Raw genomic sequence first — 20545 nt, 5'->3', positions numbered from 1 at the left:
TAACTTAGACACATGCATTTTACCTTCCTAGAAGTAATGGCATCTCTTCTCGTAGTTTGCATTCTCATTTTTGCATCAGTAGGACTAGTTGGTAGAATTAGGGTTTGCTAGGGTTTGCTAGGGTTTGTGTTTCTTTTTGGCTTTCAGTTTCTTTTCGCAAGTAGATTAGCTTCCTTTGAGTTAGCTTTCGTCCATCAGTTAAAAAGATTCTTCTAAGAGCTCATAGAAGTTGGCTTGAGCCCCTAGCGGACTTGTGCCAGGTGACCAAGTGACAGCTGCGGCAAGAGCTAGTACTTGTGCATACAGCACCGTCGCTTCCAAGTTTGTTACGAACTACCGGGTTGATAAAATTAAAGAAGGGAGTTCCATGAGTTGTAGCGTTATTGCTACAATACTGGGGCCCACCAGCAAGTAACAAGCCAACCGGGGTAAACATGTGATGAGAGGCTACTATGATTGGATTCAACCTCCTATGTGACCTTAACGAAGTATAATCAACGGAAACACAACTTACGTACATTCCACATCAGCTAGAGGATTCTTAGGAACCATCCCAACCACTGAGGTAGATAACCTATGGGTCCCACTAAGGCTTTAGACCACTTGACTCTAGATGATTCCATGGCATGGACCTGATAGCCTCCAGGAGGCTATGGATACTCTCATGCCAAGGCATGCCAATGTTGAGGGACTATTTTTCCAAGTGTTGTGAAAGTGTCCTTGGGATTTGAGCTACTTTTTTAGGCCCAGAGGCTAGGTCACTACCCATAATTGAATGACACCTTCAAAATATAAGGATAATAGGGAAATAATGAGGCAAATGTAAATACTTGAATAAGCCCATAACCGAACCCCTACAAACTATGATAGGCATTTCATCAAACATATTGCAAATATGTAATCTACAGGTGTAAACAACAAATTTAAGCATAGGGGTCTCATACTTATCTGAGAATCGCTATGAAGCATTGGCCCCTTATATAATTTTCTACATTATCATCTATTAGGTCATAGACACATTGCTCATTCATTTACAAGTAAAAACATGATCAGAGTGATACATAGCCATTGTCATAAACCATATACATCACAAACATAATAGAAACTAAAATACCAAGGAAATCACAACCATATGATCCACATATAAACCAATATAATAATCATAGATATACAACGAGAAATAACCTCATATTAATGATGCAAAATCCAAATCCTGGATGGGACTACCACATTCCTCCCAACTATAGGTTGTTTTACATAAATCTCTCTTCAACCATTAACCCCTATGCCATATGCCAAGCATCAATGTGGGAGTCAAACCAGACAAAAAAATTGTATTCCCCTTTGGAATCGTTATGCGAGGTAGCTGCAATAGCAGGGCGGTGACCTCCTGTAACCACCTAAATGATGGAGGGTGCTCAGGAAAATGTTGAGATCACTCACCCAATTCTACTATTTTTTGATCTAACTCCACTTGCATTTCTTCTGAGGGAAAACGGACCAAACATTCGATAAATTGAAGTATTCTCTCATTTACTTAAATAAATTGTGTGCATTTTTGAAAGTTATATGTTTTTAGTGGACACTTCACTCATTCTTAAATACTAAAGAATTTATAAAGGTAAGGGCTAAACAATTTCTTATACAATTTTTTTATTGCAAGAAAATCAAATTTTTAGTTTACTTTTTCAATCACTATTTTAACAATAGAAAAGAATTCAACCTCATCAAAACCCATGGGGTAACCCAAATTCCACAACTAAACTACTATAACCTGGGGTTTTCTAATTCCAACCATATTTAGCCAAAATTTTGCCAAAAATATTTTTCCTAGTGAAAATAGCCCAAAATATTGACTATCACATAAAATTTTTAAATAAAAAAATAAAATCAAAAAAATATTTAAATAAAAAGGAATAATAAGAAATTGGAGATAAATTAATCAGGAGTAATAAAAAACAAATAGGCTAAGGCCTATTAGATTATAAGAGGAAGAAAAAAGGAGGGGGTGAGCTTGGAAAGAAAATATGGTGGAAAAAATGAGAATAGAAGAACGAGATAAAGAGGAGTGACAATCTTAGAGGGTGATAGAAAGGGATAAAATGAAATGAATATTACGGATGTTGACTATGTTGATAAAGTTGATAGAGGAGATTCCAATATTACCTAATCCTATAATAATTTTCTCATTTAATGTTTTCATGATGAAACACAATTTCAAAATCTTCATGAATGCGGGAGTCATATGGTGTTTAAACAAGTGTTTGAAAATGGAAAATTTGGAAATGTAGTAGTATTTTGTGTTTGTTATGTGTTCTTTGAGACGAACATTGAACATTGAAATAAACTCATGAAATGTATGCCTCACCAAACAAGAAAGGAGTTTAATAAGTTGAGGTATTCATAGGATTAAGCTTATCCTAGGCATAATCAAATAATTATTTGAGTGTTTTGTGAGGTTTAAATAAGGGTTTAATATTCTTTTTAACTAAGAAGTCAGAAATAAGGTTAACGCTTCCTTGGATGTAAGAGAGAGAAATGAGAGTCTATGGAGGAGAGCTATAGTTTTATGTTTCATAGCCCCACACTAAGCTTTGTTGATTTAAAAAGTGGAGTGGCCATTGGACATTAGGGCTTTCATAAGGTGATTTTTTCTAAGGGTATTTTATTTTTCATTACCAACCAAGATTCTACATGCACTTCTTTTCTCAAACCACAGTTATCCACGAGGTCAAGATTAATATAACTATAGTTATATCTTGGATCAATCAAAATATAAATAACTTTATCATAAAGATTACCGTCCATCTCAATGATTGATGCCTTATGATCTGCCTACCAATTTTACCTCCATAAATTTGAGGAATGTTATGACTAACCTCACCAATTGTATGCACCTCGTGACAACTGCAGATCTGGGGTCTACCACCACTTTGATATCGCGGACAATCCCTCTTACGATGGTCCTTACCACATATCCAACATTGTAATGGTTCCCTACCACTACCTCTAGCCTATTTCTCTCCATGTCCCTTCTCAGATGTATTGAATCTCTTGTAAGGAACTGCATTATCTTTCTCACTTGGACCTTGAGGTATTCCTCTCTTTGGTGGCCATTCTCTTGTAGTTTTGTCGTTTCTCTTCAAGTCATGCCTCACCTCAACTTTGTGCTTCGACTGCTCATAACAAAGATTCAACTTTTGGATGGCCTCCTCCAACGATCTAGCCTCATCGAACTCAATTTAGTCTCTGTATGCAGCTCACAATCCACTAATGAATATCTAAACCTTGTCCTTCTCTTCTCTCAGGTAAGGAACATATCTCAACAACTCCAAAAGTCTGTTAGTATACTCCTCATATCTAATAGAACCCATCCGCAAATCACAAAATCCTTAGCTATGTCATCATAATAACAATGGGACAATTACTTCTTCTTGAAGAGCCTTTCAAATGCATTCCAAGTAGAATCATCCTCATGTATTTCCTTGACATTTTTCACGTCTTCCATCAAATATCCAGATTACCTTTGAGACTAATAAGTGTTATCCTTGCTTTCATGTTTTATGAGTAATAATGTAATCTAAAGAATTTCCTCATGCCAAGAAACCAAGCCTCTGCATCTTGCGATTTCTTCATCTCTCCATCAAAGGTAGGTGTTTTTTCCCTCTTGAACTCATCTAGAAAGGATCCCCTACCATTCCTCCTATAAGAATGATAATGATGATGATCATGATGTCTATGAGAACTAAAACTAGAGTAATACATGTGTCAGTCACACATCCTATCCAGAGTTTCGAGCATCCTTCCATCCCTAATAATGTTAGATCTATCTGACCTAAGTCTACTATGAGACCTCCTACAATATGCACCATTAGTTTCGTCCTCATGTCCATGGTTGATCTAAGGAGGTACCTGTAACTACAAATATGAAAACATTTGAAGTAATGTTGCATTCACCTTTTCTTGTTTCTCTTGTGCCTACATGATTTTTTCATTGTCTACTTTGCAACTCCTTATTTCTCCCTTCAGGCTTCTCAAAGTGTCTGTCATGATAGAAGAGTGCCCCACTCCATGTTTTCCATTTGATGCATATGGATATTCTATGTAGTTTACCACCTCGCTAGCAATCTGGTCTCTTTCTCGCGATGCATACTATGTGATATAAACCAAATCACCGTAAATCAACTTACCTTAGCATAACTCAGGGAGGATACCTTATCTGCAAGATTGTCAAATCAATGTGATGCATGTACATCATAACCATAATAGTAGATAGACATATATCAATAAGTACATGAACACATAATCATCATACTAACTAGGGTCCAGTCATCAATAGAACGCTATATAAATAATGAATGTTATGACCTCATGCATGACAACAACCAATACAATACTCTAGCATACACATTGCCTCATGCAACTATCCACCTACATAATCAATGCCTGATCAGCTACACATACATGTAACCAGATGTAGTTGAGCATAAGATATCAATTCTTGTATCAACCTACAAGACTCATGCATGTAATCAAATAACCAAGAATACAACCCAATGTACAATGATGTAATCAAGCTATATATAATTGTATAACTAATCATATACCTATGACGATGCATTCCATAAAACCGACATCAGGTTCCTCATGATAACCTTACTACTACCATGATCAATATTATGCAGTGTAACAAGCACATGGAACATAAGTGTAAGAGCCACAGACACAACTGACATACATGCATGACCAATACATTCACACATATCTATAGCACTAGATATGACCAAAAGAGAGCATAACCATGCTCCGATAGCAATCTGTAGAAACCCCTCCCAGGTCTACCTAAAGTAACCATGCCAACTGAGGTAAACATGAGGAGAGATGCTACTACATTCACATTTGACCTCCTATGTCACCTTAAGGAAGTGTAATTGAATTAACATCACATACACTCATCCAAAATCATCAACAAATCCCTGAGGTGACAAGTCAGCCACTGAGATAGCCTATCCTTAGGTGCCACTGCTATTCTACAGTGCTTAAGCCATAGTCACTCTCATGTTATAGGAAAGGGAGTAGCTAGAAATCTAAGTTCGCTCTCACAGGCCTGCCTACCAACGAATGTGGACCAGAATTACCATTTCTAGACCATTGACCCCAGAATTTAAGCCACTTTCTAGCCAAGAATCCTGGCCTCTGCCCAAAACTTATTGTATCTTACAAAATACATTAAAAACATTATAACAATGTTGATCAATAAAAAATAACCCTTAGGACTAGGCCTGATCATCGCTAACTGAGACTGGCATTATGTCAAATACTTGGTATCAAGGCAACCTACATGTCTAGGATACAAGACAGGGCATAAATTACTAAAACAACTTATGAAACATAACCAGAAGGATCACCTCCTTCTCCATTGAACTACGACATCATCGATTAGGTCTTGCATCTATCCATTTAACATTTATAATTAAATATATGAAATAACCATGGCATGAATGACTCATTCAACCCCAACATAAATCCATATAAATATAAGAGATATGGCAGCCATTAAATCCACATATAAATCAATACAAAAGTAAGAGAACATAGTTTTCATTAACAATAGGAAAATCCCAACATGTTTGGGACTTCCACGTACCACCCGCTCATAGACATAGGTTAACCAAAATAGCTCTTTCATCCAGCCACCCTCGTGCCATATTCCAAGCATGAATGTGCGATCTCATAGAAAAGCTAATCCAAGAAAAACCAATAGAATCTAGAGGTTAAACCACCTCCACCCTCACCAAATCGTGATGACAACAAAATTAGCACTCCGATCACCATGAACAAAACTTGGAATTCCATCCAGAATCCATCACTATCCTTGAGGAATTTTTCATCTCCTTGTCTCTTAGGTTTTACTGCAATCCAAACCTGGATCACTAGGCCCTAAACCGAGACTTCTCCCTTAGGCTTTACCGTGTATCCTGCCAAAACCGGTCAAGGTATTCCTATGCCTTTGAGAATGAACCTTCACACCACCTTTGCCCTAGATTCTGAACTCCATCCAGCAATTCCACATTTCTAAAACTGAAATAAACATCCCAACATACCATGGAATCCAGAAAAAGGCTAGGCTAGGTTGAAATCCATTGTCATAATCCAGAAGAACCATGCCACTAACAACAATAAAACCATACACCAACATGCAAAGCCATGCATGTCCAACCTAGCTAGGAAATCACACATGCAAAAGGTTACCTGCAAGTACTCCTGTTGAAGTTGCTTTATCATGCTTTCCTTTCATTGTTCCTCGCTTGCTTTTCCTTTCCTTTGCTCCAAACTAGAGTGCTCCAAGAAAGCTCTAAGTGACCAAGAGAATGAGAGAGGGAGAGAGAATAATGAGAGAGCTCCAAACTTGAACTTGACAAAAGCCATGAACTGATCCTCAGAAGCCTTTTTATGCATGAGGCCTCTAATGTCTTCATTTTCCATTATTTTGCTTTCATTTCTTCCTCACATGCAATCTAGGACCTTTCACCTTACTTTCCTCCTAATTTCTTTTATTTTCATAAATAAATGTGCCAAAATTCCTTTTGCCTTTCAATGTCTTTGCCTTAGCCTTTGCTGATTTTCCTTAGCCAAGACACACATCTGGTGATGCCCACTAGGATATATTGTCCAATATTCACCTTGGAATAAGCGTCCCTTACCTGTAGTCTTATTTTTGCTTTATTAAATTTTATTACATGAAATTTTCACCAGGATTGTTAATAATGTACCTGATTCTAAAAGAACCTTCACTTGTTGAGCTTAGCATACAACTGATGCTCCGGTTGATGGCTTTATCTTTATAAGGTGAAAGGGTTGAACCATTCTGCTCACCTCACCATTGAAACATGAGTCAATAAAGGTTGCTCTTCCTCCACATGTGATCGGTATTATAGGACATCAAACTAACTAACTTCGTTCCTCATTTCAGTGGGTGACACAACAACCTCAATAGTGCTACTAAATGATTGGCATGCTCTTCCTAAATTTTATAATCCAAAAATATGTCATCAATGGACATAATAACAAACTTATCCAACTACAGATGCAAAACATTATTCATCAAGCACATAAATGAAGCTAGAGCATTAGTCAAACTGAATGTAACTACAACAAACTCATAATTCCCATACCTGATCTAGAAAGTTGTCTTGTAAATGTCCTCCTATTTGATGCATTGATAAGTCTCATCATTGGTAACTATATGGACCTTAATACACCTCCTAGCTTATTCAAATCAACTCTTCTCATAATTTCTTACATATTTTGATTGTACTTTGCTTAATGAGATGAGTCAAAGTGAGATATTATGCCTAGTGGACTAATGTGCATTGATTGCAGGTTTTTAAGAGAAAATCATGGAAATTTTGGCTAATTAAGGGTTGAAAATTGAATGAGACAAGGAGGAGATATTTTAGGAGTTAGATCCTCCTCATTAACTCCTCACTCATTTGAATATTCCTCCATCAATCACACTTGCTTGGATTTATAAGTAGCCAAGTCATAGAGATCAAAAGGAAGTCAAGCCAGTGATAGTTAAACAGCCAATTTATCTTGAGTTTGGGAGCTGAGCCTCCCTAGATTTAAGGAAGTCATTGGAGACTTCAATTGCATATATAAGGATGCCTAGAGCCTCATTAGGATTCGAATTTTTGATGTAAAAACACTAGTCATTTTCGAGTTCAGGACTTGTGGAAGACATTGTTATGTAATTTTATAATTTGATAATGAGAATGAGCATTTCCTTGATCCAGCACTAAGTGGACTCAGAGGATTGAAGCTCTTGGGTTAGGGCCCAACCCTAGCAGCAAAGGATCCTCTTCTTGTATTTGTATGCTTAATTGATTTCATATATGAATGGTTGAATCATCTCTAGCATTATTTCATTGCAAGAAGTTGTGGATTTGATTAGCTTGCTTCCATTTGTGCATTACTTCAGCTGTAGCTTAGGAATATAAAGGAATATCAAAAAGTTTTTAGTAGGTGGATTTGGCCTCACTCCTCCCTTCATGGATCATGGTTTGAGGAAAGAACCTCTATGTAGCCCCAAAAAGACAGAATTATGATTTATCATGGAATTTAGGGTTTTCTGTTACTTAGGTCAGCATTTTGCTAGTTTTCCTGAATAGGAATTAATTGCCGTTTCTGCTATGTTTAGTCTTACTCTAGAACTCATGAAGGATTCATATTATTCTGCATGTTTTCCCATGCATTAAATAGGAAGCTAGCTCATGAAATTTTGTTTTCCTTAGTTAATTCAAATCCTTCTTGTTTACATGATTTATGGATAAATGTCAATGATCAATGGAGTGCAGGAGTTTCAACAATACAAAGAGATTTCATGCTCAACAACCTCATTGAACCTCATCCATCCATGGTTATCACCTTCTTTCACTAAATCCCTCACCAAATTCATTATTCCATAAGAATACTTCTTCAAGCTTGTTGAGCAAATCCAACCATCTCACAACTCTGTTTTGAACTCTGAAGGAGCCCTAAGCACTCCCTTGCCTCATTTCACTCAACATTCACCTTCCCTAAGCCATACATCACCATCCAAATCCATCCTCTTTCTCTCGGCTGTATCTTATAGGAATTTAAGGGATCTTGTAGGAGTACAGGACATCATATAGGACACATTAGGACATCCTGTAGGTTGACCTATAGTGGCCTATTTTGAGGCTGAATTATGGAAAAAAGAACCTTGGAAGCTAGAAAAGGATCCCTCATTGCCTCCCAAGCCATCTGACCATCCACGATAATCCCTAATCCACCTGCCACATCACCAAAAGACGTTAGCATTCACACTTTCATACACAGAAAAGGACAAAAAGAAAAAAAGAGTTATTTTGTTCATTTACATGCACAACTGTAGAATGTTTGATGTTTCAATTTGCATGCCTAAGACAATAGGGTTGCACATATGTTAATTTAACATTCTTTTGAGGTAAAGCCTCATAGCATTTAGTTAGATGGATGGTGTGTTTAAGCATTTGATTTCAATCTTTTTCCTTATTGCAGTAGATAAAATTTCTTTTAGTGTAGATTTCCCTTTTCCTCATTGGTAATTGGTGAGCTCCAGTATTGTAGCAATAATGCTACAACTCCTGGGGCTTCCTGTCTCTCCTTTTATCAACCCGGTAGTTCGTACAAACTTGGAAGCGACGGTGCTATATGCACAAGTACTAGCTCTTGTCGCAGCTGTCACTTGGTCAGCTGGCACAAGTCCGCTAGGGCTCAAGCCAACTTCTATAGGCTCTCAGAAGAAGCTTGCTAATTGATGGACGAAAGCTAATCTCAAAGGAAAGCTACTCTACTTGACAAAAATGAACTGAAAGCAAATCAAAGCATGTAAACCTAGGAAACCCTAATTTAACTAGTCTGACCTCTACAATGCATGGAATGTAAATGCAACTTCTACCAATGCTGTCACTACCTCTGATAAATGAAAATGCATGGATCTAAACTACTTGCATCATGAAAGTTATGTTTTTGTATTTTTCTTTTAAGTGTGTGGAATGATGGTGATCTTGTGCTAACTAGGGTTTGGTTGTGCAGATGGGATGGAGAAGGAAGGAAAGCGTGGGATAGGTTGGGGAGGCTAGGAGAGGTCCCTAGGGATCCTTAGCACCCATCCACAGAGGTTCCTCGCATTCAGATGCTCAGCAACCGAGAGAGTGGCCTCCTACAGGATGGTTGTGGAGAATCCTACAGGATACTCTGTTTTCTACAGGATGTCTATAAATGGCTACAGGATGACCTACCGTGAGTGTTTGGAGTGATGGAGGGATGATGAAATGGTAGAGGGAGATGTGTAAGGTAGGGATGAGGCTGGTGATGGCTTTAGAAGTGGAAGATTAGGATGGGAAGTGAGTGTAGGGAGGAGGATGGAAGGTGAAGGGCTATGTCAACGAAAGGCTAGAGAATGGAAATACGTGAGGAATGAAAGACTTTGTGAGGTAACAGAGTGGAGTAGGGGTCAAAGAGATGTCTGCATGCGTGATCAAGATGGAGGACAAAGTGATGGAATGAGAGAGAGCAGTGTAAGTGAAACAAATGCTTATGACTGTCACTTAACCAAAAATGCATCAACCTAAACTACTTGTGCTTGTAAATTCAATGAGCAGCAATCTAAACGTGAAAGAGAACGTGCATGAAGCTGTGGTAAGGAAGTGTGGTGCAGGTGTGAATCATGTAGAAGCATCTAACTTAACGTGACTGTGTTGGCAGCAATCATGGAATAAAGAAATGCGCATTTTTGGTGGTTAATCATGGACTTCACTCCAATCCCAGATGAGACGACAGTGAGCCTTAACAACCTTTTTGTTGGAGCTCCAATCGATTATATCTATCCTCTGCTACACTAAGCAAATGGAAACAAATTCACTATAAGCAATCTCCTATCTAACTCATGAAAAAGACCAACTCAACAACCTGTAATTCGAATTGCATGTGTAAATGGAAAGCTCACAGTGCTGAAATGAAATGGAAACAACACTACAGCAGAGGGGATCTATGGCTCTCAGGTTGGGCCCTAACCTGAGAGCTATAGTCTCCTTAAGAAAAACTCAGAACTAGATCACAAACTGCCTTCTTTATTCATAACTGATATCATGCCAAATTGGCTTACAAACAGGAACGAAAACTGAACTGTGCTCCCAAAATTACAATAGCAATACGAGAGTTTCAACAACCTATCTAAGGATAAAGCCTTCATACTTATACAAAAACGATGATCCAACAAGTGTCCTACATTTTAGGAGCTTGGCTGTCCAACTAGAGTTTAACTGCTGATCCTGTAGGATGGTCATAATTGCTGTTCCTGTAGAGCAGTTTATAACTGTTGTTCCTGTAGAACAGCTGGCCGTTTTTTAAGCTCGGAGGGGAGATGGATTAGAGCTCGGAGTTCTTGATGGTAATCACGAGGGATGTCCCTAGAACCGTGGACATCCTCTCCCAAAACCCGCAGTGCCACCTCGTTGTCTCCTTAACTCCTTTTTCGCTGTCTTTTGCTCCCTTTTAATGCCAAAACCTGGAATCAAAATGCATTAGTCACGTAGAGAGAGTGCCTACCCTTCTTCCTACAAACAACATGAATAAACTAAGAAATGCATGCATAAGCAATAAAAAATGAATGGTTTGAGCAAGTAGAATAGGCCAAAATGAGCCCAAATTGTACCAAAATTGGGGCTCATCATCACCCCCCAGCTGAACCATTTGCTCATCCTTGAGCAACCTTGCTCCTGCTCCTTGTCCTTGGCCGAGGACTCGGGACCGGAACAGGCTCTTTCTTTTCTTCTTTTGATGGCCCTACCTTCTCTGCCCCTGGTGGTGATGAAGGTGATGCTTCCTTCCCCTTTTCCATTTCCTTGAGTCGGGCTTCGGAAGGCGACTGGCCTATCTTTCGAGTCCAGGAGGTTATTTTTGGGCTCCCCTTTTCTGGGGTGGCTGATGTTTTAGAGGGGGTCCTTGGACTGGGTGAAGTAGGAACATCCCCTGAAGTGGTTTGGCTGCTGGGTGGAGGCTGTGGCTTGCCCGTGGTCATCCTCTTGCTTCTCCTGACTTCAGGTGGTAGAGGGGTCTCCCTCTCCCTTTTCTCTTTTGGTTTTGGAGGTGTGCTGAGGGCAGCCAGTGCCACTGCTGCCTCCTTCTCAAGAATGCCAGCCTTCTCTTTCTTGTGATTTTCTCTCTCGGAGCTCCTTGTAGAGGGCCTCTCCTTTTTAGATTTCGGGCTTCCTGTGGAAGACCCTGCTTTGCCCGCTTCCGGGCTTCCTGTAGAAGATTCTTTCTTTGTCTTCGGACTCTCTATAGGAGGCTGTATCTCAATGACCTTCGGGCCTCTTGTAGAAGCCCCTCTTTCCAATCTCGGGCTTCTTGTAGAAGCCCCTGTCTCTGTCTTCGGGCTTCCTGTAGAAGCCTGTGGTTGCACTTTCGGGCTTCCTGTAGAAGCCTTTTTCTCTGTTTTTGGGCCTCCTGTAGAAGCCTGTCCTCCAATGATTTTCGGGCTTCCTGTAGAAGCCTGCTCCTTACTGATCTTCGGGCTTCCTGTAGAAGCCTTTATCTTTGTTTTCGGGCTTCCTGTAGAAGCCTGTTTTTGTGTTTTCGGGCTTCCTGTAGAAGCTTGTGCTTGCGTTCCTGTAGATGCAACTTCCGCCACCTTTTCTTGCTTGGCTGCGTGGATTTTGCTTTTGGCTTTGCCTGCAGGAGCTGACGAGGTGCTTGGGCTGGCAGGGACCACCTCAGTCTTGACTGCCCTGCTTTTCAACCTCTGTTCCCTTGCTGACAGGATGGGGGTGTCTTCTTTTGCTCTGTCATCCTTTCCCTCCTCCTTTTCCTTTCGTTCTTTCTTCTGTGTCGGAGTCGGGACCTTTTTGCTTTTCCCTTTCTTACTCTTGGCTACGGGCTCTTCTTCTTCACCGCTAGAGGACTCCGTTTCTTCAAGCAACATTTTTATGTCCCCTTCCCGTGTTAAGTTCCTAAATGATTCCCATGCGAGGGGGACTTTATATGAGTGAAGAGCATCCTCCACAAGCAATTTTATCAGCCCATGATGGGCTATCTGATCAGGGATTCCGTCCTTGAGCTTTGTAGAGCACTCCATCAAGGACTGCAGTAAAAAGTAAGGAATGCTCAGCCTCTGTGCTGCAGGGAGGTCAATCTGGTGTCTTAGTTCATTGAGCAGCCTGAAGTGATACGCATATATGATGCTGTAACGACCCTCACAGGTGATATATTTCATAATTTGCAAACTGACTTCGTTCCACGGTGGCAACAGGCTTGTCATTTTCACCCCATTTTTGTCCTCTGTGAATGATTCTTCGGGCGGGAAGAACTCCTTCTTTGCTTGCTGGCTCTGCTTCCGCTCTTCTTTATCCCACAGCAGACCCATGGGCAGTTCTGTGATTCGACTTATATGCTCTAGGGTGAGTTGGAGGCTGAGGCCTCTGAAGCTTACCGTGGCCAGTGTCAGGGATTTAGGCTTCAAGGCCTGCAAGAATTCCTCGGCTACTTCATCATCGTAGCCTTGTAGCTTATCACAAAAAGGCATCCATTGTGCTCTGGTGAAGAGCTCAACCACTGCTGGGTTTCTCCTTAATTTGGCGGAATATGTGGGTTCTCGCCTGATAAACCCACCAGGCATGACGAACACAGTGGTTTTGACCAAAGGCGGTAGATAAAAAGGAAATTCGGTCTTATAGACAGAGCATGCAATGAATTCACAAAACCACAGTCTAATTATACTGCTATCCTGTAGAAGCGATAGTATAGGCACGGCAATCCAATATCTTTTATGACCAGACTGTGAATAATGACCTTGCCACCTTTGAAAACCAATTGCGGAAGGAGCTTCAGGGTTACCTCTTTTCCGCCACCTTTTTTACGTGAAGACTTCACCTTCCTGTAGAGACTGCTTTCCTGTAGATACTGCTTCCTGTAGGACTGCGTTCCTGTAGAAACGGTTCCTGTAGGAGCAGTGCGCAGACTTCGGGGGGAGCTATAGTTGGACAGCGGTCGAGAGGTGCCTTACCAGCGTTCAGGTAGCCGAAAGCTTGGCGTATCAACATGCAGAGGTAATCAGAGGAGCTACTCGAGTTTTGAAGTGAGGTTGATGGATATACACGCTTAATCGAGCCGATTAGATTTTGAATCGGTGCAGCTCGTGGCGCGGGGGGTGAGTTGTCCCCACCGGACCGTTGGGTGACGTCACCCATCATCCACCTGCACATTCGCTTGCTGCCGCATTCATTCCCACAGATCTGCCGCCGCCCTTTTCGGTTAAACTCGTTTCACGGTTGACGGGACTAATCTTCACGTGCGTGCTACGTGTGTCTTTTGTCGTGGCTGCCACCTCATCATCTGACTATCCCTTCACTAGCCGATGTGGCCAGTCAACTGGCCTTACGACCGCTCAACCATTCACCTTTATGCCATGCAAAACAAATCAAAGTAATATCCATGCGATTTGATGGAGAGAAGGATTAGAACACTTACCTACGCGCGTCTGCATATGATTTCCAGGTTTTTGGACGACGGATCTACCTGCTGTATGTGGCTTACACAGTTCAGAGGCTCGTGGTTACAGGATGCTGGCGCTGTGGTGGACGTTCTGGTTGCATGCGCCCGCGTTTTTCTTGCAGATGGCTGGGCGATGAATGGCATCCACTCCTGCAGGTTTGACTGCTACAGGATTCCCGCGGGAGCCTTGCAACAGTCTCACCTCCTTGGGTGCATGCTGCATGTTGGCGGTTCTGGCTTCTCGATCACGATCCCAGCGCTTCTGATGCATAACGTGGAGGTGGTATGGCTCTCGGTGCTTGGTTTTTCTTTGACAGATGTTTTTTCACGAGAACTCATTGCTTTGTTGTGCTGCTGCAGGGATCTTGGTTGCATGGCGACGAGGATGGTGGAGCAAGATAATAGCAATGTTCAGGGGTGCCATTAGTGGCATGCATGCATTCAATCCACTCCTTAGTCGCTAGATCTTCATTTGAAACACATTTCGGCCGTCGCAACCTTCTACAGGAAGTTTCCTGTAGAACACAGAGCCTCCTGTAGAAATTTTGCACTTTCCTGTAGAAGATCCGCGTCTTCCTGTAGGAAGACTGTCTGTTCCTGTAGAAAACTGTATCTTCCTGTAGAAGATCCAAACCATGATAAAAATTGCACATACCTTGAAAAACATTGTTATTTTTGGAGGAGGTGTTGATGACATCCTTTGATAGCATGATGAAGGCCCCTAGCTTGGAGTGGAGAGGCTTCTTCTCCTCCATAGAACATCTGCATGCAAAACTTTTATTGTGCTTATTGTTTTTTCTTTTTTTTTTCTCTCTTTTTTTTTGAAAAGATAGCAGGGGCGCCCCAAAGAGGTTTTCACCCTTGCTACCTGCCCTGAGCGCCTCAGAGAGGTTTTCACTCAAGGATCTTTTTTTTAAACTTTCTCCTTTTTTTTTTTTGAAAGACAATAGGAGCGCCTCAATGAGGTTTTCACCCCTACTGCCTGCCTTGGGCGCCTCAGAGAGGTTTTCACCCAAGGATCTTTATTATTTTTTTTTTTTTTTTCTTCTTTTTTTTTTTTTTTTTTTTTTCTTTTTTCTTTTTTCTTCAGGGTATGCCCAAAATGGAGGCAGAACCCTTCTCTATGACCAAAATAGATTTCTCCATAGTGCTGATAAACTCTTGTCTTGAGGGAGGCTTCTTATAGATCTTCAATCGGTGCCCATTGACAAGCATGGGAATGGCTTCCTCATCAATGGTTTGAATGAGGACAGATCCATTGTCATGGCACTGCTCCACTACATATGGTCCTAGCCATCTGGTTCTCAACTTCCCCTTGAAATCTTTGAATCTGGAGTCATACAACAAAGCCCAATCTCCCGGCTGAAATTGCTTGTCATGGAGATGTTGGTCATGCCACACCTTCCTCTGAAGTTGAACCACTTCTGAGTGAAGGAGGGCCTGCATGCGGTGCTCATCCAGTCCATTCAGCTGCAACAACCTTTCTTGCTGTGCATGGCTGAGATCTAAGTCCAGCTGAGCTGCCATCCTCAAAGTGTTATACTCAAACTCAATGGACAGCAAAGCTTTCTTCCCATAGACCAGCTCATAAGGTGTGAAGCCGGTGGTGGTCTTCCAAGAGGTGTTGTAAGCCCAGGTGGCTTCAACCAGGCAATCTGCCCAGTCCTTTCTGCTGCTGCTCACCACTTTGGTCAAGATCCCCTCTAATGCTCTATTGGTGACCTCCACCTGCCCATTTGCTTGAGGATGATAGGGAGTGGAGGTTCTATGCTTGATCTTGTGATGAGCTAGGAGATCTTCAACCAAGTGGGAGGTGAACTGGCTCCCTTGATCGGTGACCAGCTCTCTTGGATAGCCAAACTTATAGAAGATTTTCTCTCTCAAGAACTCGGCCACTTTTTCTTCTGTTGCTTCTTTGATGGCTTTGGTCTCTGCCCACTTCGTCAGGTAGTCAGTGCACACAATGATGTAGGATCTTTGCCTCGAAGAGGGATTGATTGGACCCACAAAGTCCATGCCCCACTTCTCAAATGGCTCAAGAGTCACTTGAGGTTGGAGAGGCATCTCATCCCTTTGGGTCGGTTTCCCCATTCTTTGGCATTGGTCGCACTGGCTGACATATCTTCTGACATCTTGATGCAGTGTGGGCCAATAGTAGCCTGCCTGCAGAATCTTGAAGGCAGTTCTCTTTGCTGCAAAGTGTCCTCCACAAGGCCCATCATGACAGGTGAGGAGGATGTCAAAGACTTCCTCTTCCCTTACACAACGCCTTAAGATCTGATCGGGGCCAAGCTTGAACAGATTGCCCCCAATCCATGTAAATGAGGCACTCTTTCTGATGATTTTGCTCTTCTCTTTTGAAGAGAGGTGCGGAGGGAACTGAGCTGAAACAAGGTAGTTTGCTATATCAGCAAACCATGGAGAGAGTACTGATATAGCAAACAGATGCTCATCAGGCATCTGGTCATCCACCGTCCCATCTTCATCTGCAGACAAATCCAATCTAGACAAGAAGTCAGCAACAACATTTTCTCTCCCTGGTTTATCAACAATGGTTAGATCAAACTGCTGCAATAAAAGTAACCATCTAATAATACGAGCATTCACATCTGGTTTATTCATCAAGTATCTAATAACAGCATGGTCAGTATGTACAAAAGTCTGGTAACCGGTAATATAATGTCGGAACTTGTTCAGTGCATGGACCACAGCTAAGAATTCCTTCTCGGTTATAGTGTAGTTCAGCTCGGCTTTGGACAAGTTTTTGCTAACGAAGTAAATGGCATATGGAAGTTTTTCCTCAACTTGTCCTAAGGCTGCACCTATGGCTTTGTTTGAGGCATCAGTGTGGATGTGGAAAGGTAGGGCCCAGTTTGGACCTCTCAAGATTGGTGTTGACACCAACTTGTCCTTTATCTCATTCAAACTCTTCTGACAATCGTCAGTCCACTTAAACTCCACATCTTTTGCCAACAGACCAAACAATGGTGAGGCTAACTTGCTGAAGTCCTTAATGAATCTCCGGTAGTATCCTGCTAATCCCAAGAAACTCCGGACATCCCTTACTTTTTGAGGAGGTGGAACCCTCTTGATGAGAGCAATTTTGTTGGGATCCACCTGCAATCCTTGGGAAGAAAGAGTATGGCCTAGCACGGTCCCCTCAGTCATTAGGAATTCACATTTTTCAGGACTAAGGGACAAGTTCATCTCGGTGCACTTGGTTAGGACCTTTCCCAAGTTGGACAATGCTTCCTGGAAGTTGGCCCCATAAGGGGTAAAGTCATCCATGTATATTTCCACTGCATCATGGACCAACTCCGAGAAGATGCTCAAGACAGCTCTCTGAAAAGTAGCAGGAGCATTGCATAGCCCAAAGGGAAGGACTCTGTAGGCAAAGGTACCCCAAGGACAAGTGAAGGTGGTCTTATCTTGGTCTTCTGGGCTGATTTGGATTTGATTGTACCCGCTAAACCCATCCAGGAAAGAGAAGAACTTCTTTCCTACCAGTCCATCCAACACTTGATCTATGAAGGGTAGGGGGAAATGGTCTTTCTTGGTAGCTTTGTTCAGCTCACGGTAATCTACACAGATCCTCCACTTCCCATTCTTCTTGGGAACCAACACTAGAGGGGACACCCATTCACTATCTGAGATGGGGTAGATGAATCCGGCATCCAACAGTTTTTGCAACTCTTCCTTGACAATGTCCTTAAGGGCTGGATTCATTCTCCTCTGGGGTTGCCTAACTGGTTTACAATCCTCTTTGATGTATATATGATGGGTACAGACCGAGGGATGGACTCCTTTCATCTCCTTATAGCTCCAAGCAAAGGCATCTAAGTGGTTGGCCAATAGGCTACACAACTCCTTCTCCTGGGAAGGAGATAGGGAGGAGCCGATCTTTAATGCTCTCTCAGGGCCGAACTCCACACTTTTGACTCTCGGAGTGACAGGGCCGGTTGTACAAAGGTCCACTGAGGTGCTAGCTTGGGCATCCTCCACCAACTTCTCTAAAGATAGTGCACTGGAAGGTGGATTCTGGATCAGGGTCTCAATCAGATCATCCTCGGTAGGAGGGTCTCTTCTATTGGTATCTAGGGTGCATAGAGGTGCAGAGTACACCTCGTCTTCCTCTCCTTCCTCCAACCAAAGTGGTAAATCATGCTCTAAAGAAGGTTTGGCAGGAGGGTATAGGACTAGCTGCTTGGACATGGGACCATTCTTGATGGTCATGTTTCCTGCCCGACAACTTATGTAAGCATCTGCAGTAGCTAACCAAGGCCTTCCCAAGATGAGAGGATATCCGGTAAGCTTGGCCTTTGGTTGCAGAACCAGGAAGTCAGCAGGGTATTCCCAAGAATCAATAGAGACCAAGACATCCTCCACAATCCCTTCGGGAGTTACGGTGGAGCGATCTGCTAATTGCAGTACTGTCGAGGTTTTCCTCAAGGAACCCTGAAGGTTGAGTTTAAGCATGGTATCTCTGGTCATCACATTGATGGCTGCCCCTAGATCAATCAAGGTGTGGGGGATAATGGTGCCATTGATGTGAACATCTACTACAGGGCTTCCAGGATCTAGGTACTTTGGGCAGATGACTTGTCCTAGCATAAGGTCAGACAGTTGTCCTATGACATTGATAGTTGAGGCATCTTTCTTCCGTCTGCCTGGGTGTTTGAAACACTTCTCCTTAACCAGCTTGTTATATATAGGCACATCCTTGATGGCTTGGAGAAGTGGGATTTTTACACACAACTGCTTGAGCTCACCCAAAAGCTCATCTTCTTCTGGGTTAGGTTGTGTGGTGGCTGTTAGTCTCTCAGGAAAGGGTGGAATAGGCTTTGGTTCACTCTCCTGATGGTTTTCCTCATCCTCTGGGGGAGGAGGTTGGCGATCTGGAAGAGTCTTTCCAGATCTAAGATTGATCTCCTGGATCTCCACAGCATAGGTAGGGCATGAGGTCTCCCCAGTATATACCTGCTGAGCCTGTCTATTGTTGGGGTTCGGGTTCGGTTGAGCAGGCATCTGAGGTTGCCTAGGAGGAGCAGGAGGTAAAGGCTGAGGTTGAACTGGTGGTGGAGGCAAAATGGCAGGAGGAGTGTTGTATTGGGGCCTCCACCCCGAATGAGGAGCACTCCATGGAGGCTGCGACTGGGTATGTGAGTGATATGGATGAGAGGGAGGTTGAGTAGGATACTGAGGTGGATAAGACCATGGAGGAGGCATGGACCAAGAAGGATGAGCAGGGGGACCCCAGGAAGGCATAGGAGTCGATTGGTTGGGGTTGTAATAAGCTTGAGATGCCCCTTGCATCCCCTGCTGATAAGGCCTAGATCCTTGAGGCCTTCGTTGGTTGATGAAGTAGAGAGGTTCAGTGGGGGCTTCAGTCCCTTGGTACATGGCTTTAAATCCAGGTAAGGTTGGACACTGATTTTTTGGGTGGTCCTCCTCACAAACGAAACACACTTCAACCGAATGCAATGGACATTCGTTCTTAGGGTGTCTTCTGGTGCACCTAGGACAGAAGATAGCCAAGGCTCTCTCAGCTTCTTCTTTCTTCTGCTGGATCCTGAATGTGTCCAGCTGCATGGCAATGGTCTGTCTCACCTCACTCTTAAGATCTTCTAATTGGTTTGTAAACTCATGTTTGGAGAAAGGGACACCAGTGGAGAGGAGATTTCCTCTACCTCTTTTCCTAGCTGCCCTAGAATGATTTCGGAACACAGTCTTGATGTCCTCATAAGGCAGTTGGTAAATGTCCCCCCCAGCTAACATTTAAAGGGTGTCTAAGAGATCTTCAGGGACTCCTCGGAGTAGAACCAACTTGAGGGATTCAGGGTCAAGTGTGCACCTGGCCCGTTTATAGCTAAGTTGGAACCTCTCCTCATAATCCTCTAAAGACTCATCATTCCCCATGGTCATTCGAAAGATCTCTCCCTTAGTTTCCTTGGACCTACAATAATCCCTATACTTGGTATTGAAGGCTTGCTGCATCTGAGCCCAAGTAGCTATGCTATTCCCAGGTAATCCCATAAACCAGCGTAGGGCTGCATCCTTAAGAGTAGAAGGGAAAATCTTCGGCTTTTGTTCATCTTCAGTATAGTCATAGGTTCTACAAAGGACAGCAAACTCAAACAAGAAGGTATCAGGATCCTCAGTGGTCAGTCAATGGAAGTGAGGCAAGGCGGAGGGGCTAATGTTTTTCATTTTCATATCTCCATTGGTTTCTCGGATGGGGAAAGCTCCTTCTATTCTCTCATCTTCTCTCCTATTATCAGCCATGGCTACAGATGGAGTGGTCTCTAACTCTTCTTCTTCTATAGGGTCTTGGTATATCTTCGGATGTTCACCTATAGGTTCCTCTGGGTCACGTTCACCAAAGAAGAGTGAAGGGTGACTCAGTGATGTGGTGGGGGTGTTTGGTAGGAATTTGCCTGATCTATCACGGTTCCTACGAGGCATGAAATGGAAATGACTTTTCTTTCTT

The sequence above is a fragment of the Pinus tabuliformis genome, chromosome 4_2 (assembly GCF_031772625.1).
Source record: "Pinus tabuliformis cultivar Carrire ecotype Pingquan chromosome 4_2, CPIR1, whole genome shotgun sequence".
NCBI classification, from domain to species: domain Eukaryota; kingdom Viridiplantae; phylum Streptophyta; class Pinopsida; order Pinales; family Pinaceae; genus Pinus; species Pinus tabuliformis.
The sequence above is the reverse complement of the archived record's forward strand: the minus strand, read 5'-3'. Positions refer to the sequence as shown.